The sequence below is a fragment of the Nannospalax galili genome, unplaced genomic scaffold, assembly GCF_000622305.1.
Source record: "Nannospalax galili isolate Female #2095 unplaced genomic scaffold, S.galili_v1.0 scaffold1415, whole genome shotgun sequence".
Classification (NCBI taxonomy): Eukaryota; Metazoa; Chordata; class Mammalia; order Rodentia; family Spalacidae; genus Nannospalax; species Nannospalax galili.
The window spans coordinates 128,404-149,746 of record NW_008336308.1 but is presented as its reverse complement, the minus strand read 5'-3'; positions in this window follow the sequence as shown (position 1 = coordinate 149,746).

The following is a 21,343-nucleotide window of genomic DNA, read 5'->3' as shown; positions in this document are numbered from 1 at the left end:
AGGTCAGAGACTGGGACCAAGAGATCAGGTCAGAGACTGGGACCAGGAGATCAGGTCAGAGACTGGGACCAAGAGATCAGGTCAGAGACTGGGACCAGGAGATCAGGTCAGAGACTGGGACCAAGAGATCAGGTCAGAGACTGGGACCAGGAGATCAGGTCAGAGACTGGGACCAAGAGATCAGGTCAGAGACTGGGACCAGGAGATCAGGTCAGAGACTGGGACCAAGAGATCAGGTCAGAGACTGGGACCAGGAGATCAGGTCAGAGACTGGGACCAAGAGATCAGGTCAGAGACTGGGACCAGGAGATCAGGTCAGAGACTGGGACCAAGAGATCAGGTCAGAGACTGGGACCAGGAGATCAGGTCAGAGACTGGGACCAAGAGATCAGGTCAGAGACTGGGACCAGGAGATCAGGTCAGAGACTGGGACCAAGAGATCAGGTCAGAGACTGGGACCAGGAGATCAGGTCAGAGACTGGGACCAAGAGATCAGGTCAGAGACTGGGACCAGGAGATCAGGTCAGAGACTGGGACCAAGAGATCAGGTCAGAGACTGGGACCAGGAGATCAGGTCAGAGACTGGGACCAAGAGATCAGGTCAGAGACTGGGACCAGGAGATCAGGTCAGAGACTGGGACCAAGAGATCAGGTCAGAGACTGGGACCAGGAGATCAGGTCAGAGACTGGGACCAAGAGATCAGGTCAGAGACTGGGACCAGGAGATCAGGTCAGAGACTGGGACCAAGAGATCAGGTCAGAGACTGGGACCAGGAGATCAGGTCAGAGACTGGGACCAAGAGATCAGGTCAGAGACTGGGACCAGGAGATCAGGTCAGAGACTGGGACCAAGAGATCAGGTCAGAGACTGGGACCAGGAGATCAGGTCAGAGACTGGGACCAAGAGATCAGGTCAGAGACTGGGACCAGGAGATCAGGTCAGAGACTGGGACCAAGAGATCAGGTCAGAGACTGGGACCAGGAGATCAGGTCAGAGACTGGGACCAAGAGATCAGGTCAGAGACTGGGACCAGGAGATCAGGTCAGAGACTGGGACCAAGAGATCAGGTCAGAGACTGGGACCAGGAGATCAGGTCAGAGACTGGGACCAAGAGATCAGGTCAGAGACTGGGACCAGGAGATCAGGTCAGAGACTGGGACCAAGAGATCAGGTCAGAGACTGGGACCAGGAGATCAGGTCAGAGACTGGGACCAAGAGATCAGGTCAGAGACTGGGACCAGGAGATCAGGTCAGAGACTGGGACCAAGAGATCAGGTCAGAGACTGGGACCAGGAGATCAGGTCAGAGACTGGGACCAAGAGATCAGGTCAGAGACTGGGACCAGGAGATCAGGTCAGAGACTGGGACCAAGAGATCAGGTCAGAGACTGGGACCAGGAGATCAGGTCAGAGACTGGGACCAAGAGATCAGGTCAGAGACTGGGACCAGGAGATCAGGTCAGAGACTGGGACCAAGAGATCAGGTCAGAGACTGGGACCAGGAGATCAGGTCAGAGACTGGGACCAAGAGATCAGGTCAGAGACTGGGACCAGGAGATCAGGTCAGAGACTGGGACCAAGAGATCAGGTCAGAGACTGGGACCAGGAGATCAGGTCAGAGACTGGGACCAAGAGATCAGGTCAGAGACTGGGACCAGGAGATCAGGTCAGAGACTGGGACCAAGAGATCAGGTCAGAGACTGGGACCAGGAGATCAGGTCAGAGACTGGGACCAAGAGATCAGGTCAGAGACTGGGACCAGGAGATCAGGTCAGAGACTGGGACCAAGAGATCAGGTCAGAGACTGGGACCAGGAGATCAGGTCAGAGACTGGGACCAAGAGATCAGGTCAGAGACTGGGACCAGGAGATCAGGTCAGAGACTGGGACCAAGAGATCAGGTCAGAGACTGGGACCAGGAGATCAGGTCAGAGACTGGGACCAAGAGATCAGGTCAGAGACTGGGACCAGGAGATCAGGTCAGAGACTGGGACCAAGAGATCAGGTCAGAGACTGGGACCAGGAGATCAGGTCAGAGACTGGGACCAAGAGATCAGGTCAGAGACTGGGACCAGGAGATCAGGTCAGAGACTGGGACCAAGAGATCAGGTCAGAGACTGGGACCAGGAGATCAGGTCAGAGACTGGGACCAAGAGATCAGGTCAGAGACTGGGACCAGGAGATCAGGTCAGAGACTGGGACCAAGAGATCAGGTCAGAGACTGGGACCAGGAGATCAGGTCAGAGACTGGGACCAAGAGATCAGGTCAGAGACTGGGACCAGGAGATCAGGTCAGAGACTGGGAGATCAGGTCAGAGACGGGGTCCCGGAGATTGGGTCCCAGAAAACTGGATCAGCAGAGTGCTGGACAGCAAGGAGCAGAGATACAATAAAGCAGTAAACACAGACTAAGCCGTGCCTTGAGTCCTGTGTCTTACTACCGGCTACCTGATCTCACCGGAGAGCAGCACTCTCCGTTACCGACCCACGGATACCCCAGCTTTCTCCGCCTCTGTGCTTCTTCCCTGTGGAGTTCACTGGCCAGAACTCCGCAATCCTGAGGAAGGGCACAAGGATGTAATAGAGGCGGGATCTCGACTAGATAATACTTTAGTAGCAGAGAAAGCTCTCCGCTCCAGAGAAGTGTGTAGCTATCAGCTACAGCCAGCATCAGAGAAGTCTTCGCACCTGCCGTCTCCAGAGAGGCGCGGCCGGTCAGGCCCACCAGCCGCTAGCTAGCCAGTGGGACCAGAACCACGGTGGGAGAGTGCATGCACACCTGACCCCGGGCCACATCCAGAGTGAGTGCGCCTGGGAGCCCAGGCGCGCTCCCCACATCGCTTGCAGCCAGACTCACGCCGGGATTAGCCAGGTGTGACGGAGACCCCAGGGTGCCCACACACACCACGCCGGGGGTCAAGCGACCCGCCCCATAAACCCCTAGAGATAACCCAGGAAAATTAATTTAAAAGAAAAATCATAAATATAATCAAGGATTTCAGTGAATTTAAAGACTACATGAACAAACATATCAAAGAACTCAAAGAAGATAGGGATAAACTTCTGAATGAATTCACAAAAGAGAAACATTGAAGAAAACTCGGGCAGAAATGAAGGACATGCAAATATCAATAAGCCAACTTGAAACAACAGGGGAAAGTCTCACCACTAGAATGAATGAAATGAAAAACAGAATATCAACATTGGAGGATAAAGTTGAAGAACTGGACCACTCAAGCAAAGATTATTGAAATTTAAAAAAACACAGGAATGGAATATGCAAGAGATGTGGGACACCATGAAAAGACCAGAACTATGGATGATAGGAATAGAGGAAGGAGAAGAATTTCAAGTTAATGGAGCTGACCAGATCATAAACAGAATCATAGAAGAAAACGTACCGAAATTAAGGAAAGACTTGCCCATGCAAATACAGGAAGCACATAAAACACCAAATAGACAGGATCAGAAAAGAAGCTCCCCACGACATATCATAGTAAAAACACTAAATGTACAGAATAAAGAGAGAATACTGAATGCGGCAAAAGAAAAACAGTCACATACAAAGGAAAGCCCATCAGAATTACAGCTGACTTATCAATGCAAATGATGAAAGCCAGAAGAGCCTGGACCAAAGTGTTTCCAGTTCTAAATGACAGTAGATGCCAGCCCAGAATACTATACTCAGCAAAAATGTCTATTATAGTTGAGGGGGAAAGAAAAAACTTCCATGACACGAATAGCCTGAAAGAATACATGTCCACAAAACCAGCCCTTCAAAGAATACTTGAAGCAATACAGAGAGCAGAGGGAGAAACAACTATACCCCAGGGGCAAAAAAGAAAATAAATAAAGGTATAATCTAGGAAACACACAATTACACAGAGAACTAAATCAGCATTCAAAATGAGGACAACCAATGTACCTCTTAATAATAACCTTAAATATAAATGGACTGACTCCTCAGTCAAAATACACAGGCTAAGTGAATGGATTAAGAAACAAAATCCATCTCTTCGTTGTCTGCAAGAAACCCATTTCACCTTCAAGGACAGGCACTAACTTAAGGTAAAAGGATGGAAAAGAATATTCCAAGAAAATGGCACTAAGAAACAAGCAGGGGTTGCAATTCTAATATCTGACAAAATAGACTTTAAAGTAAAACAAATCAGAAGAGATAAGGAGAGTCACTTCATTCTGATCAAAAGAACAGTTAAGCAAGAAAATATTACAAATCTTAACATATATGCACCAAACTCTGGTGCACCCAAATTCATAAAAACAACACTACGGAACTTTAAGACACACATTCAACCCCAACTCAGTAATAGTAGGGGACTTCAATACCCCACGTTTTCCATTACACAGGTCAGCTGGACAAAGAATAAATAGAGAGATGTCTGAATTAAATGATACCACACATCAAATGGACCTAACAGACATCTTTCGAATATTCCACCAAGCACGAAAAAATACACTTTCTACTCAGCACCCCATGGAACTTATTCAAAAATTGACCACATACTGGGCCGTAAAACAAGCTTCAATAAGTACAAAAATATTGAAATAATTCTATGCATTCTATCAGGCCACAGTGCACTAAAGCTCAAAATCAACACTGGACAAAGCCCTAGGCACTACACAAATTCTTGGCAATGGAGCAACACATGCCTAAACAATGAGTGGATCAAAGGAGAAATTAAGACAGAAAGAAAAGAATTCCTGGAACTCAACGAAAAGTACAATACAACACAACACAACCTCTGGGACAATTTAAAAACAGTCCTAAGAGAGAAGTTTATAGCTCTAAGTGCCTACATTAAAAAATTGGAAAGAGCCCAAATAAATGACCTAACACTGCAACTCAAGACACTGGAAAGGCAAGAAGAGATAAAACCCAAACCCAGCAAAAGAGAAGAAATAATAAAAATCAGAGCAGAAATTAATGAAATGAAAGCAAAGAAGACAATACAAAGAATCAATGAATATAAGAGCTGGTACTTTGAAAACCTAAACAAAATATACAGACCATTAGCTCAGTTACCAAAAGAAAGAAAGAGAAAATCCAAATCAAGAAAATCATAGATGAAAGGGGAAACATCGCAAGAGACACCCAAAAGATCCAGACCATTATAAGTGTCACGGTTCAGTGACCACAATTCAAGCCTGATGGGCTTGGGGATCCCGAGGTATAGGTACAGAAGAAATCAGGACACAGGGGATGCAGAGGCGTGTGAACAAGTGCATGCTTTATTCTTTAGAAACAACCTTATTTATAATAAAATAAGAGAAAGAGAAATGTTCTTCTCAAGCCAAATGATCTCATTCTGACATTTGCAGTACCTTCCTGACCTTTACAATATCTTCAAGTTCCCAGGGCTCAGCCCTTTTTGGGATATTCTCTCTCTTTGTAGTTTTATTATACAGGCTTACTTATGTACCTTTAATAGGGTTCAAGGAACAGTCAGTCTTATGATAAGAATAACTTCAGATCAAGAACATTCAGGTTCCCAGGGAACTGAGGCCTCCCGTTCCAGATCTGAGTTGATTTCAGATCAGAGCTCAGGCCTTCACAATTATAAGGGAACATTTTAAAAACCTATACACTACTAAAATTGAAAAATCTAAAAGAAATGGATGGATATCAGAAATCATGGGAACCACCAAAACTAAACCAAGAAGAGATCAATAGTTTTAAACAGACCCATAACATATAAGGAAATTGAAACAGTAATACAATGCCTCCCAACTGAAAAAAGCCCAGGCCCAGATGGATTTACAGCAGAATTCTACCAGACATTTAAAGAAGACCTCCAACTAATATTACTTACATTATTCAAAATGATAGAAGCAGAGAGAGCACTCCCAAATTCCTTCTATGAAGCCAGGATCACCTAATACCCAAACCAGGCAAAGACACAACCAGAAAAGAAAACTATAGATCCGTAGCCTTAATGAACACAGATGCAAAAATTCTCATCAAAATACTTGCAAACTGTATACAGACACACATCAAAAAGATCATTCACCATGATCAAGTAGCCTTTATCACAGAGATGCAGGGCTGGTTCAATATACACAAGTCAATAAATGTCATTAATCATATAAATGAACTCAAAGACAAAAACCACATTGTCATCTCAATAGATACAGAAAAGGATGTTAACAAAATTCAACATGCATTTATGTTCAAAGTCCTAGAGGGAATTGGACTAGAGGGAACATACCTCAACATAATTAAAGCTATGTACAACAAACCTAACATCATTCTAAATGGAATAAAATGGAAGCATTCCCATTAAAACCAGGAACCAGACAAGGATGTCCACTTCTCTCCACTTGTTTTCAACATACCGTTTGAAACTCTTGCTAGAGTACTAATTGGAAAAGAAGAGGTCAAACTATCACTTTTTGCAGATGAAGTGATATTATACATAAGAGATCCCAAAATTTCCACAAGAAAATTCCTAGAGCTGAACAACACTTTCAGCATAGTGGCAGGTTATAAAATCAGCCTACAAAAATCAGTAGCCTTTCTGTATAGCAATAACAAGCAATTGGAGAAAGAATGCCAGGAAAAGCTCCCACTTACAATTGAAGAAAAAAAAATTCTTGGAATAAATCTGACCAAAGACACCAAAGATCTCTACAATGAAATTTTTAAATCATCAAAGAAAGAGATTGAGGAAGACATTAGGAGATGGAAGGACCTCCCATGCTCATGGATTGGAAGAATTAATATGGTGAAAATGACCATCCTACCAAAAGCAATATATAGATTCAATGCAATCCCAATCAAAATCCCCATGACATACTTCACAGAATTAGAAAAATGAATTCCTAAATTTATATGGAAACACAAAATACCCTATATAGCCAAAGCAACCCTGACCACAAAGAGCAATGCTGGGGGGATTATTATACTAGATCTCAGTACACTAGAGAGCTATAGTCCTAAAAACAGCATGGTACTGGCACAAAAATAGACACATAGGTCAATGGAACATCATTGAATATCCCATTAAAATCAGGAACCTGAGTACAGGCAATTTCAGCTACCTGGTATTTGAAAATGTGCCAAGAACACACAATGGAGGAAAGACAGCATCTTCAACAAAGGGTGCTGGGAAAACTGGATCTCCACCTGTAGAAGAATGAAAGTAGATCCTTATCTTTCACCTTGGACAAAGCCAACTTGAAATGGATCAAAGACCTCAATGTGAAACTAGAAACACTGAATATTAGAAGAAAATATTGGCAGTAACTTACAAGATATAGTTGTAAGAAAGGATTTTTTAACTAAAACAGAAGTTATTCGGGAATGAAGGTCACAATCAAAAAGTAGAGCCTCATTAAACCAGAAAGCTTCTGTACAGCAAAAGAAGCATTCAAAAAAGTGAAGAGAAAACTCACAGAATGGGAAAAAATCTTCATTTGTGACACATCTGACAGAGGTTTAACATCCAGAACATATAAAGAACTCAAAAAACAAAGAATCAAGAAACCAAATAACCCAATTAAAAGATGGGCTAAAGATCTAAACAGAGAATTCTCAAAGGAAGAAATAAAGATGGCTAAGAAACATCTCATTGTTAGTAATTAGGGAAATGCAATATAAAACCACCCTAAGGTATCACCTTACCGTAATCAGACTGGCTGGGAGAAAGAGAACAAATGATACCAAATGCTGGTGAGGATGTGGAGAAAGGGGAATGCTCATTCACTGATGGTGGGATTGCAAACTTGTGCAACCTCTATCGAAAACAGTGTAGAAAATTCTTAAAAAACTAAAAATGAACCTACCATTTGACCCAGTTACCACTCCTTGGCATATACCCAAAGGACTCATTCTTTTGTAGAGACACTTATACAACCATGTTTGTTGCTGATCTTTTCAAAATATCTAAGAGATGGAAGCAACCTAAGTGCCCCTCAACTGATGAGTGATTAACAAAAATGTGCTATATTACACAATGGAGCAAATTCAGCAGTAAAGAAAGATGAAATAATGAAATTTGCAGGTAAATGGATGGATCTAGAAGTTGTCATACTAAGTGAAGTAACACAGACTCAGAAAAACAAACGATGTATATTCTCCCTCATATGTGGCTCCTAGCACCAAATCCTTTTAAATTCCAGGTCCTTTTAATAAGATGATGCTATACAGTAGTCCCTTCTGCACAAAATAACTACCATCATCACTACTTCTGCTAAGTCTGATCGCTAAACATCATCACAATTGGGCTTGATGACGGTTGTGGCTCATTCATTAAAGGAGAACCAAGCAAGGTCATTGGACACCGGAATATCCAACCACTCTTCACAGCCAACCGTATGTAATTTGACCCTAATCACACATGGCCTCCTGGATTTGGTGAAGGCTAAAGTATACACTCTGGGGAAGACTAGGAAGAGAAGGTATGACGCATGCTGAGTTAAGGCTTCCGGTGTGCATACCCTCAGGTCATACATACACATCAGCAACCCCTCAGTTATCTGGTAACTAAGCTTAATAAATTCATTGGTTCCCCAATAAAATTTTAATCAAACATTGGCTCGACACTAGGACCTTGAAAGGGAATAAGCATTGCTTAGCATCCCCAGGAAAAGAAGTCTCATAACAGACGGAAAATTTATTTCTTAATGCTATTCTGTCTCATAATTATTTTTTTAAATGAGAATGTAAAAGATGTTTAAAGGATATGGGAAATGGAGTTATTTTCCAAAACAGAAAAAATGAGAAAGCCTAAGCAAGTGATGAAGGTCTCTTTAGGTTTGTTATGATATATAAAGGATGAGACAAAAATAATATACACATAATCTTAAAATTTCTATGGTCATAGTTTAGTCAACTAGTTTAAGGAACAAAATATATACCTAGTCAAGGTTTATCTGAGAGTATTTGGTTTTTTACCCAAGCCTTATCTACATAGCACATTATAATTAAAAGTACCAGACTGGTGGAACTAACCTTAATGGATAATTAACAGTCATACTTTAAGGCCTATACTAATGTGGTCAGAGGGACTTAAAAGACAGTTTTTGCCCCTTGCCCTCCAAGGCCAACTAAGTTCAGGGGACTATGGAACATCTCTCAAAATGTCCTGTAACTGTGGCGAGTCACCTGCCTTCTTGTTCAGGGAGGACATGGAGACCCAATGAGATGGACTTTAACCAGTTTCCAGTCTACAAAGAGGAGGGTCAACTCAGAGAAAACATTTCATTCATGCTTCCAAGTGAAGCCATGGTCAAGCAGGACCTTTGACTTATCTTCACATAGATGGAACTGGTAAAAGAAAGGTGCCAGGAGCTCCTCCCAAGCCTATGTGACCCCTGAGGAACAGTTCCTCAAATGACCTTAAGTGTAAAAATATATTGATTTATTTGGGCCAACTATATGGTCTTAAACACCCAAAAGGAAAGTATAACCAAAGAGTAAAGTCATTGGTATATTTCTTTAAGAGTTCAAGGGATTACACTTCCCAGACATTAGGCTTAAGTCTATATAAAAAGTTATTTAGACAATTATTTCTCATTGACAATTTAGTTCCTAACCAGAAAGTGCTGCTCAGATGTAAGATTTCAGATCTTGGTTTCCAATACTGTAGTGCCCACCTGTAGCTACTGGAGGCAAACAATTATTGTTCTAAAATGATGGATAAATTTGTTTTCTCCCCTTATCTTGAAGCCTTTGAGAGGGAACTGACACTGATTCTAACAACTCCAACAGCTATCAAAATACCTAAAAGCAAATCCTGAATCCATCACTCTAGAGTCCAGCCTTGGAAGACAAAAGGAAAATGAGGAGGAGCCCAATAGAGGGATGCTTTTGGAAGCTCTTGTCAAGAAATTCCAATGGGCTCATATGAACATTTGAAAATTGCCGTGTTCTGACGTTTTCTAGTTCTCTGGCTAAAACTCATAAAGCTAATTACTCTTGCCTTTGCTTCTCCTTCACATCTCCTATTCACAATTCAAGGACTTTTTTTTCCCCTGAGAGATAAGAGTTATGCAATTTGGGAGTCTTTTAGATAGACCCACTGAAGGGGTACTCCAATTGCCTCACCCTACGTCCCTGTTCAGCATGGAAGAAGCCAGAGCAGTCTGCGTCCCTATTTCCTATTAGCAATTTGAGTAACCTCTTCAGAGGATGGTGTGATAAGAATAGGAGGTAGGAATTGGCTAGGCAGGTAGGGTAAAAAGACCCCAAAGAAAAGTAGCCAGTTTCTCAGCTAAAAGTCAAAATGTCTTTGGGCCTGTTAGCAACATACTCTGTTCCAAAGGCAAAAAACGTTGCAAGTATCTGGGAGCTTGTATCTAATCCTTAAAAGATTTAGGGTTATCTCTTCAGAGGGGGTAATCAGAGTAGACAAAAGCCCCATAAAAAGAAATAAATCAAAGAAGGAGTACATGAAGTTATCAGAAAAAAAGTGATGGGGAGATATGGGAGGAGTTAGGAGGGAGTGGGCATGGATTTGATCAAAACACCTTATATACATGTATGAAATTATCAATAAATTATTTATTTAAATAAAGAAAAGAACAGTCATCATAGTCCCTGAGTCATGGGTGGGTGAGGTTTAATATAGGAGTTGAAGAAGAGAAGGGTGGAAAGATTGTAAGAGCCAGGGTTGGTCCATGGACTTAGGGAAGCAGAGGCTTTCAGGCCACTGGAAGCTTGCACATGTGAAATTGTGGCAATGGTGGCATTGAGCACAGGACCCATGCTGACTCAATCAGACAAGGGCCCAGAGTAGAATGATGGAAATATGCGGCAGGCCAGCCCTAACCTGGTAACTATTGGAGACTGGTTACAGCTGGGTGAGGAAGAGCAGACCTTCTTTAAGATCTCCAGACAGGCTAACTAGACTCCAGTGGATGAACTTGCACCAAAGGACATATGGGTAAAATGCTTGACTGGATAGGACTTAACACATATGGCAGAATACATGAGTGCCAGTGAGGAGGGCGTGGGTGGGGGAGGAGCCTGAATTTGATTAAAAACTGTTGTATGAAATGTACAAAAGTTCAACAATATTTTAAAAACCCATCATCCTTTAAAAAAAAAAAAAAAAAAAAAAAGAAGAAGGCTGCTGGGCAGCAGGCCTAACAAAATGCATCAGGAGGAAAGTACAGGTGTAAGGAGACAACCAGGGACCAGAGAGAAGTGCTCCATAATCTGAAGCTTCCCAGAACTTGGTATTTACTCTTAGGAGTTTAGAACATCTCCCTGAATATTTGGAAATAATGTACTCAAGAAATGGAAAAGTATAGATTGATCTAGAAAAGACAGATGCAGCCAAGTCAGTCTGGCAGTCCACATGCAACAATGGTTGAAGCCAAGCCAGACTGTGCACCCATGCACCGCAGTGGCACCCAAGGTCAGCGAACCATAATCATCACCCAGCTGCTGTCAAGAGCTGCCTGCATCCTCAACAACATTAGGAATCTAAGAAGGCTACAGATTTCTGAAAATATACTAGAAGACACTGGTGTCAAGCTGTCACGTGAAGCTGTGAAACCTTCCAACTGCCACTCAGAGAATCTTGGATTGGAAGTCAGTGAGCTAATTGCTGCCTGCTGTGAGGACCTAGCTTCTGCTTTTACCCATGTAAAAACCCTGTGGGGTCAACCTGTTGGAGAACATGTAGATACACAGTAGGGTCATTGTGGTGAGTGAGAACTGGAAATAGTCAGTGTAACCTGCATGAGTTTCCAACCCATGGGAAAAAGAGAAATCCCTACTTGACATTCCTAAGCACTGTGTAAGAGAAACAGAAATTAAAAGTGAAATTTTCATTCCAAAAAACCTGAGCATATTCTGAAAAAACAGAAAAGGGAGTGGGCTTTTACTTTGATATACCTTGAGTGTAAAAATTGTAGATCACTGGAGCTCTAATGAGACATGATTTCTTGTACCCATCTTGTTAGAGTCCAGGTCTGCATATGACCCTCTCCCAGTGTAAAAAAGCCTCACAAGACAGGCCATGAGGGCCCCCTTGCAAAACAGGAATGGGCCAGACAGCTGCATTTAGAGCTGTCTCAGCACAAAGCTGTTCCCCAGATAATTTTGGAAGATAAACAGGTCCCTGCACCCAGACCCACCAATGTAAGATCTGTCTCAGTTCAAGCTACTTCCCTTGAAACTGTAGATTATTTTAGTCACCTTCCACATTCCCCAGCCCCTCTATAAGAACTTTCCTAGCAGTCAGCAGGTGGCTGGCTGCCTTTCTCTTCCCAGCTGAGCTGCCAGCCACCAGCAATCCTAAAGAATAAATTTTGCTTTGCTGGAATCCTATGTTTCCCTTGGCTATTCCCTGCCCAGCTTTTATCTAAACATCTCGGATGTGTTGTGTAAGATTAACAGGGTTTTTCATTTGCAAATAGAAGACACAAAGTTTGGGATAAGGGGTGGGGAGTGATAGGGTGAGGGTAGAAATGGAGGAGGAAATATGAATATAATCAATTTATTGAATGAAATTCTTGAATCAGGGGACTGGAGAGATGGTTCAACTGTTAAGAGCACTGACTGCTCTTGCAGAGGACTCAGGTTTGATTCCCAGGACCACATGGCAGCTAACAACTGCCCATAACTCCACTTCCAGAGAATCCAACACCCTCTTCTGACCTCTGTAGGCACTACACAACACGGGTGCACTTACATACATGCAGGCAATACACTCACACTGAGTGTACTGAATAAATTCACACTTTGAGCCAGACTAGGAGCATTAGTTTGTAACAATCACTGCAAGAAGTTAACTAGTTGGGCAGCACCTAGGTTGCTGACTTCAGTATAAGATAATGGGCTGTAGGTGTCTTCCTTTTGGAAAAGACAATGCTAAGGTATCAAGTTAAGATGTTTCTTTATATACAGTTTTATGACATGTAACTTAGAAGGCAGTACAACTTGGCCAGCATAAAGTTAGTGTGAATCACTGTGCACACAATTTCCAGTTATGCAGTCTCTGCCATGCAAATAAGGACCATACAAAATAAAACCAGTCCTGGTTGATCAAAGTTCAGTCCTGACCACAGAGCATAACATTGCCCAGTTAACAGTTTGGGATTTCTGAACCATACTTATGAAACGTCCCTAATTTTCATTGGTCTCTTATCAATGGTCTGCCCTCCACACAACCCCAGTGTCTTGTGTCCAGTATCCAATGAAATGTTGATAACATAATTATGATTAATAATTAGTTGTTTGAACTTAGGAGAAGAGAATTTTAAACATCCAAATAGTCACTAAATTTCTGAGGCACACACTAGACTGAGTGGTAATAATTAACTGAACAAGATGGTTAAATAATGAACTTGTCAGAAAGGAAAAACTTATGGAGGCAGGAAAGCAAGTTGTATCCCTACAACCCCATAGGGACCTTGTTTTGGAAATAGGTGTCCAAGAAGGTAGAGAGCAAGGTTGAAAAGAGAGACACTCTCAGCCCAGGTTTCCTGCATCAGGTGATGTAAGGTTGAAAAGAAAAGTATGATAATGGTCTTATTCTTGAATTCAGAGACTTTGAGACCTTTACATCTCTCTGGAATTCATCAGCCAGCGAAGAACTATATATTAAACGTGTCATATTCTGTCACCTTAGGAGAAAATTCACTCTAACTTTCCTGCAGAGAAAATGAAATTAAAGCATCACAAAAGGGTAACATAGGGTAGTGGAATTTCATATCTCCAGAATTTAAGAGAAAGGCGTAAAAAACTTTCAGAGGAATATATCATGTTATATATGAAGGACTATGGTTCAGAAGAGCACCAGAATACTCAAGAACTACTTTTTTATTTATACAAAAGGATATGTCTAGTTCTATACATTTGCCAAAAAAGTTATGGCCCTTTTCACACTAAGAAAAATAAGGGAGAATATGCGTCATCTAAACGTAGAAAGTAAGTCAGGATAAGTAAGTCATGGCTTGTAGAATGAGGAGAGCTCATGGTGTCAAGGAGAGGCTGCTGGGCACCAGGTCTCGCAAACACCCAGTTCAAAATGTACCAGGAGGAAGGTGCAGCTGTGAGGAGGGATCCAGGGACCAAGGGAGAAGTGCTCCATAGTCTGAGACTTCCCAGAACTGGGCATTTATTCCTAGGAATTTGAACTACCTGAGTATTTGGAAATAATCTACCACAAGAAATAGAAAATTACAAATTGATGTAGAGAAGTAAAGTCCAAAAGGTTATCAGCAATATAACATTTAATTTTCCATAACACTCATAGTCAGAATTCTATATATACATATATTTTATTATAAATATATTTTATATATTATATCCATTATCTATACAGTGGATTCTGATAGGATTAATAATTGTAGTCTGCTGTATTGTAGCAAGTGAAGCATGTCTGATTTTTGAATGTGTGTGCATCTGCTCATCAATGTTTTCATGCATAATGCATGGAAAGAAGAAGTGAAGCTTTGGGGCTGGAGAGATGGCTAAGAACACTGGTTAAGTGATTAAGAACACTGGTTGTTCTTGTAGAACACCAAGGTTCAAATCCCAGCACCCACGTGGCAGCTAACAACTGTCCATAACTCCAGTCCCAGGAGATCCGACAGCCTCTTTTGACCTCCGTGGGCATTGCACGACATGGATGCACTTACCTACATGCAGGCAATACATGCATACACATAAAATAAAAATAATAAAATTTTTAAAAAGAAGTGAAGTTTTTCATCACCCCATAGCATGATATCATTAGGTATTCTCCAATACTGGATGGATAAGAAAAACTGATGTGTTTATAAATGTTAATATAAATATCAAGAGAAGCCTCTATGCTGCTCAGCGGTCCTGACTGATGTGAGGACCAGTGCATATAGCTCACTCACACACAAACATGAATATGTATATATAGAGTCACAGTGGTTTATTTCAAACCTCATATTATTTTAATGTCAATCTAATATGTATTCTTATTTTTCTTTTGGTAATAATGATCCATTCCTGATTTTTGTGTGTTTTGTGTGTTTTTTGAAACGGTCTCCCTATCCTATAGCCTTGGCTGGCCTGGAACCCCCTATGTAGACCAGGCTGGTGTCCAACTCATAGAGATCTGCCTGCTTCTGCTTCTAGACTATGGGGATTAAACGCATGTGCCACCACACCTGGTTGGTCTATTTTTTCAAATCATTCAGTTCTCTCTATTGATATTAAATACATTGATAATTTTCAGACATTTGCCAGCATATCATACCTACTTTTAGGCAAGTGGTATATGTGAGATATATATTGTATATGTGTGGCAACTCTCTTTATATGTCCAAATGAATGTCTGGCATATACTCCCCATGGGTCTGAATTTCTATGACAAATCTGCTAGTTTTCTACTTTCCCATCACTTCTCACTGTCACTAACAAACTAATGTCCAGGAAGAGACTGACCATGTGATTGGCAGACACTGGAGCCCCTGAATTCAGGACAGGAGCTACCCCCCCTACACAGATGCTGTGCTGCATGAGATCCAGAGATACACTGACCTTCTTCCCACCAACCAGCCCCGTGCAATGGCTTGTAACATTTCATTTAGGAACTACCTCACCCCCAAGGTAAGTTTCTTCCTTCTACACTGTACCTCAGTGCTCTTGATGACCTCAAATAAATGTGCAACATGGTTCCAGTCCTCACCAACACATATTACTGAACCACAAACACCTTAGACACAGCAACCTATTGTAGTTTGTGCTGTTTCCTTGGGGAGCTATAATTCTTTGTAACAGTTGTTGATATCTGTCAGTGTGACTTTTCCAAATTTGTTCTGCTTCTTTGATATTACTTTGGCTCTTTTTGGGCATTTAAATTTCCAAACAAATACTACTAGTTTGTCTAAAGTGTCTTGAGGATTTTTATCAAGGTGACAATAAATCTACATATAAATTTGGAGACCATGGTATCTTGAAACACTGATTCTTTCAATTCATGAATATTAATATATTCCCATTTTAGGCTTTGTTTAATTTTCTCAGTAGTATTTTGCTCAATTCACTGGCTTATAAAACTTTCATTACTTTTTCATGAATGATAAATATTTTGATTGAGATCATAAATATTTTAAAAGCCTTTGATGTGTCCTTGTAACTCCTGTATGGACATGTACATGACTTCATTACTGCAGTCACTCTACACTTAGTGTTCTTATTAGTTTAGTACTAATTTGAATGGTTTAACTGTAGGGTCACTTAAAATTTGTTGTGCATTATATTATTGTGTGTATCAATATTTTTCTTGTTTTCCATTTCTTTCTTAATTTCTCATGTTTTCTTATTGTACATGCTAGCATTTTCAAGATAGCACTCCATCAGCTTTGGGTATCTGCTTGAATGGAGCATCTGCTAACTTCATCCACATTCACCCTGTGCTTGTTATTTTGTGCCTATTTCTTTTGTTGTTGAATCTGGAGAAGTAAAGTCTCAAGTGAACAACTGTTTGTTTTACACAGCATGGTCTGGTACAGAATTAGACAGCATCTTGTGGGTCATTCTGCCATTTTCAAAGCCTTATAAATGAATTCCACCCTAGGTTGGAAGCTCTGTTCTCAGTGGAGACAATGACCTAAGACAAAAATTGAAAGACTTTTTTTGTAAGTAGCTTTGCAAGGTTAAGACCACTGAAGACTGCCATGGTCACTGTTCACGTAAATGGAAATTAAATTTTGTATTAATTTTATATTTCATATTATTTTATTAGTTTTCATAATTTAAACCTTATGTGCAGCAGAATGAATGTGTGCATGTTGTTTTCAAAGTCTGCATTAGACATTCCTCTCCAGAAGAACTTTCTGCACTGATTAATGCATTTGTGTGTTCTCCTACATGAAGAGAATTTTCCAGTACCAGGTCCTGAGAATTTACCTTTATGTGTTACTAGAAATGTCACTGCTTTAGGTCTTACATTTAAATCAATGTCCATTTCTCTTTATTACTTTGTTTATGGCACTTTAATGTTCATTCCTCATTTATTAGTTTATGAATTTTCAGGAGTTTGAATGTTTATTTTTTGATAATTTATCTACATTTGTATCATAAAATAATATTTTCATATATTACTAGTTGAAGAATATTCAGGAGTATAACTTTAAATTTATAAATCAAATATTAAAATAAATTATTTGAATAGTATCTTCCAGTTCTATGAACTCTTCTATAACTTAGATTTTCTTTATCTTTTATTTCCAGGATACAAACACATTAATATCACTGACTTCTGTGCTACATAATACACAATGCCTGTAGAGGCTAGAAGAGGGCATTGGATCCCCTAGAACTGGAGTTACAGACAGTTGTTGGCCACCATGTGGGTGCTGGGAATCAATCCTGGGTCCTCTGCAAGAGCAGTCAGTGCTCTTAACTACTGAGACATTTCTCCAGTCCATAAAATATTTTTTTAAAGTGCCAGATGGAGGAGACCTCCCTTTGAGTGGTTGGTGAGAGTGGTCCAGAAGACTCCCAAAATAAGACAGGCTATTGCCAAAGCTCTTGGTTATCTCCAAGAACTAGGAGATAAAACCCTACTGATGAAGACCCGGTATGCTTTGGATACAGGACTTAGAATAATGGAGTGGGAACTGACCTGAAGTTTAGCTATCATAATGCTAAATGATAATATGTAAACTGTCAAGGGAGAAAAACAATCGATGGTTCAACCCAGCCCTAAACCCTAGTAATCATAACAACTGGCAGGGTAAATTACCTCTATTGGTGCAGTAGTGGCACTGTTATGGGTGTTGGGGGGATCAACAGCTATTTATTGGACTTAAAGCCCTCTTAATGAGAGTGAACTCATGATTGGCACTGTAAACTCAGCCAAACACATATGGCAGAAGAGAACATATATCCTAGAGAAAAATCCTATCTCTTCATATCTCTAGACAAATGAAATTTCTTATAATATGCTAAATATGGACCCTTATACTTACAGACAAGCATACCATACATCACACATCAAAGAAGCTCCTTTTTGCAACAGATGCAGAGTTCCACAACTGCTCAGGCACAGAGAATATACGTCTGAGAGATGCCCAGTACTAGGTAACACATCTACAGTTGAACCTCTACAACTAAGGCTCATGGAACACAGCAGAACCAGATGTAGAGAGAAAATGAATACATCCCTCAACTCTCACCAGTGAAGCTTCCTTATACAACAGAGTGTGATACACACAGAAGGCCACAACTGGCCAGGTTTTAAAGACTAAGAGACTGCAGAGTGTATATCCTTGGACATCAGGAAGGTCAGCTTTAAAGGACATCTGGGTACAAATGCTTGACTGGATGGGGCTTGGTATGTATGGCAGAATACATGAGGTCCAGTGGGGAGATGATGAGGCATGAATGGGGGAGGAGGCCTAAATTTGATTAAGCAATGTTGTATAAAAGTACAAAAGCTCAATAAATTTTTAAAAAAGAAAGAAAAGTGAGTGTTTCATGCCTTTCTCAACAGGTAATGGAAGCTTATTTCCCTATATTCTACTGTTGAGAGGATGCTTTTTGTGATGAATTACAAATTGCGTAGTGCCCCCTCTGAGGCTGATGGAATTGTTGCTTGTATACATGTATATACCAAGAGGTACACTCCTAATAATCATGTACTTCTCTGTTCATGAGGCAGCCTTATTGTTAAACCAGATTAATGGGGAGTTTTCATTTTGATGCAATTTTTTCAAAACTGAGAGGGCGAGGGTATAAATTGCTGCATTCTCCCTCTGCATGCGTCACTGAAGGACAGAAGCTTTCCTAGAAGGTAAAATCCATTTAGACTTTCTTCATTGACTATGAGAAAAGCATTTTTGCCCACAACAAAATTGTCCTACTTCTAATTGTTATGGCACCCTCTCCAGCTCTCCTATAGAGACAAAAGTCTCTAAGCACAGGATATGTACTCAAAGGCCCTATACCAAGCACTGAAGTAGAATCACACCACAGAATCTACTAGGAATGGTGCTACAACTCAGGAAATCACAGATTTCCATTGAATTGAATGCTTGTGGATAAGACACTGCCTGCCTCTTGTTCTGTTACACCTAACTACGAGACATAAAATGGAATAAGTAAAATTATAATAGTATAAATGATGTGTGTAATACTTTTGAGAAGACAAAAGTGGGGAAAGAAAGAGCATGGCATTATTATGAAGGCCATTATAGGTGTAGAACATTTGCTGTCAGTCAAGTATATCAGAAACTCTGCCAATCAGTCATAAAGCCCAAGAAACATTCACACCCACCTATCCTGAAGTCACAGCCATGTGTCTTGGATAGTATATCTCCAAGCCACAATGCATGTGCTGGATCTCTGGCCAGATCTGCTGGATCTCCTTCACTGACACTGACTCCGTTGATCATGTTTTGAATTGGAATTACTTACCCACAGTAACTGTACAGTTAATGAGATCCACTGTGAGAAGAAAGTGTTCTGTAGCTGTTGGATCAAATGTTCTGTATTCTCTGATAGATTCATTTGATCCCTGCTGTGACTTAACTCTGAGGTTCTTAGTTTCTGTCTGGACAATATATCTATTCATGGGTATCAAAAATCTCTTTCTAGATCATTAGCATTATCATTGATCTGAATCTCTTTACTTCCAGTGGTATGATGGAATTATGTGCACTATTCAGGGGTGTAATATGTTTACTGTCATTTAAAGTTTTTGAAGGGTCAGTACCTCTATTAATGTGTAGTGACCATTTTACCTGTTCTACTTTGGACCTTCAAGCCTTTGACAGATATGAGTGTCCCTATTCCAACTGGATTTTGAGCCTATTTGCTCATCATATCATCTTTCATCTTTTCACATTCAGTCTGTGTATGTGTGTATTTTTTTCAGTGTTGTAATTTCTGCAGTCAAGAAATGGATATATTTATTTTTAAAGATCAGCAAATCTACATTTCTTAATTGAGGACCTATACTATTTCAAATTATGTTTATTATTGAAACATTTTAGTTTTGTAATTTGTTATTTTCTTCTTTCTAGTTTATTTGAGTAGTCTCTTTTTGCTCCTTATTCAACTTTGAGATTCCATGGTTTACAGAGTTGAACATTTTTAGTCTTCTCTGATTCCCATTTGTTCATCTATTAGCTTTTTATCAAATTTTTGCAATTTTCACACAACATAATTTGATAGTATTTTGATCCCCTCTTCCATCTGCACTTCCCCTTATTGACCCCCACCCAACTCTATGTATTTCACTATATATATACAATACAGCCTGTAGATTCTAATTTATGTCCCTCAATGTGGTTCCACCCACTGGAGCCTGGTCAACCTAATAAGAGTGCAATCCCCCTCCTAGCAGCCATCAGTTGTCAAAAGTTCCTCAGGTTGGGTTGGGGTTTCTTACCCATTTCCCAAGGTCTATTCTGGGATTTTGTCAGGTTTAAGCTTGCATGGAACTTGTACATGTTATCACAATTTCTATGAGTGCATATAAGTCTTTCCAGACCAGCTGTCCGGAAAAATCTTTTTCCTTGTGGCCATATACCCTCTGGCATTTGTAATCTTTCCATGTGCCCACCCTCTCTTCCTCAAAGATCCCTGAGCCTTGGCAGGCAGAAGTTTGAAACAGGTGTCCTATTCATGGATGAGCCCTCTGCAGCCTCTTGTTCTCTGCACTTTGGCCAGGCATGGGATTCTGTGCTAATCACCTTGTGCATCTATTCTTTTTTTTTTTTAATCTTATACTTTTACTCTGTCAGAGATTTATCCTATGAACTGGTAACTACTGACATGGTAGCTAAAATGTGAAAACAGCAGGAGTACCCTACTGAGGTACGACCTCTTTTTATTTTTTGTAGTTTTCTCTTTTTTTATTTTTACAAAAAAAATTATTGAGAATTTCATGTGTGTATATAAGGTGTTTTGATCAAATCCATGCCCACTAACTCCCCTCCAACATTCTCCCTCTGAAGAGGTAACCCTAAAATCTTTTAAGGATTAGATACTTTTGACATTTTTGGCCTTTGGAACAGAGTATGTTGCTAACAGGCCCAAGGACATTTTGACTTTTAGCCAAGAAACTGGCTACATTTCTTTGGGGTCTTTTTACCCTAACTGCCTAGCCAATTCCTACCTCCTTTTTGGGGGGGGGGTCTTTTTGAGACAGGGTCTCCCTGTAGCCCTAGATGGCCTGGATTCACTATGGAGACCACGCTGGCCTCGAACTCACAGAGATCCTCCTGCCTCTGCCTCCCAAGTGCTGGGATTAAAGGTGTGCACCACCACACCCGGCCCTACCTCCTATTTTTATCACACCATTCTCTGAAAAGGTTACCCAAATTGCCAATGGAGAATAGGGACTTAGACTGCTCTGGCTTCTTCCATGCTGAACAGGGATGCA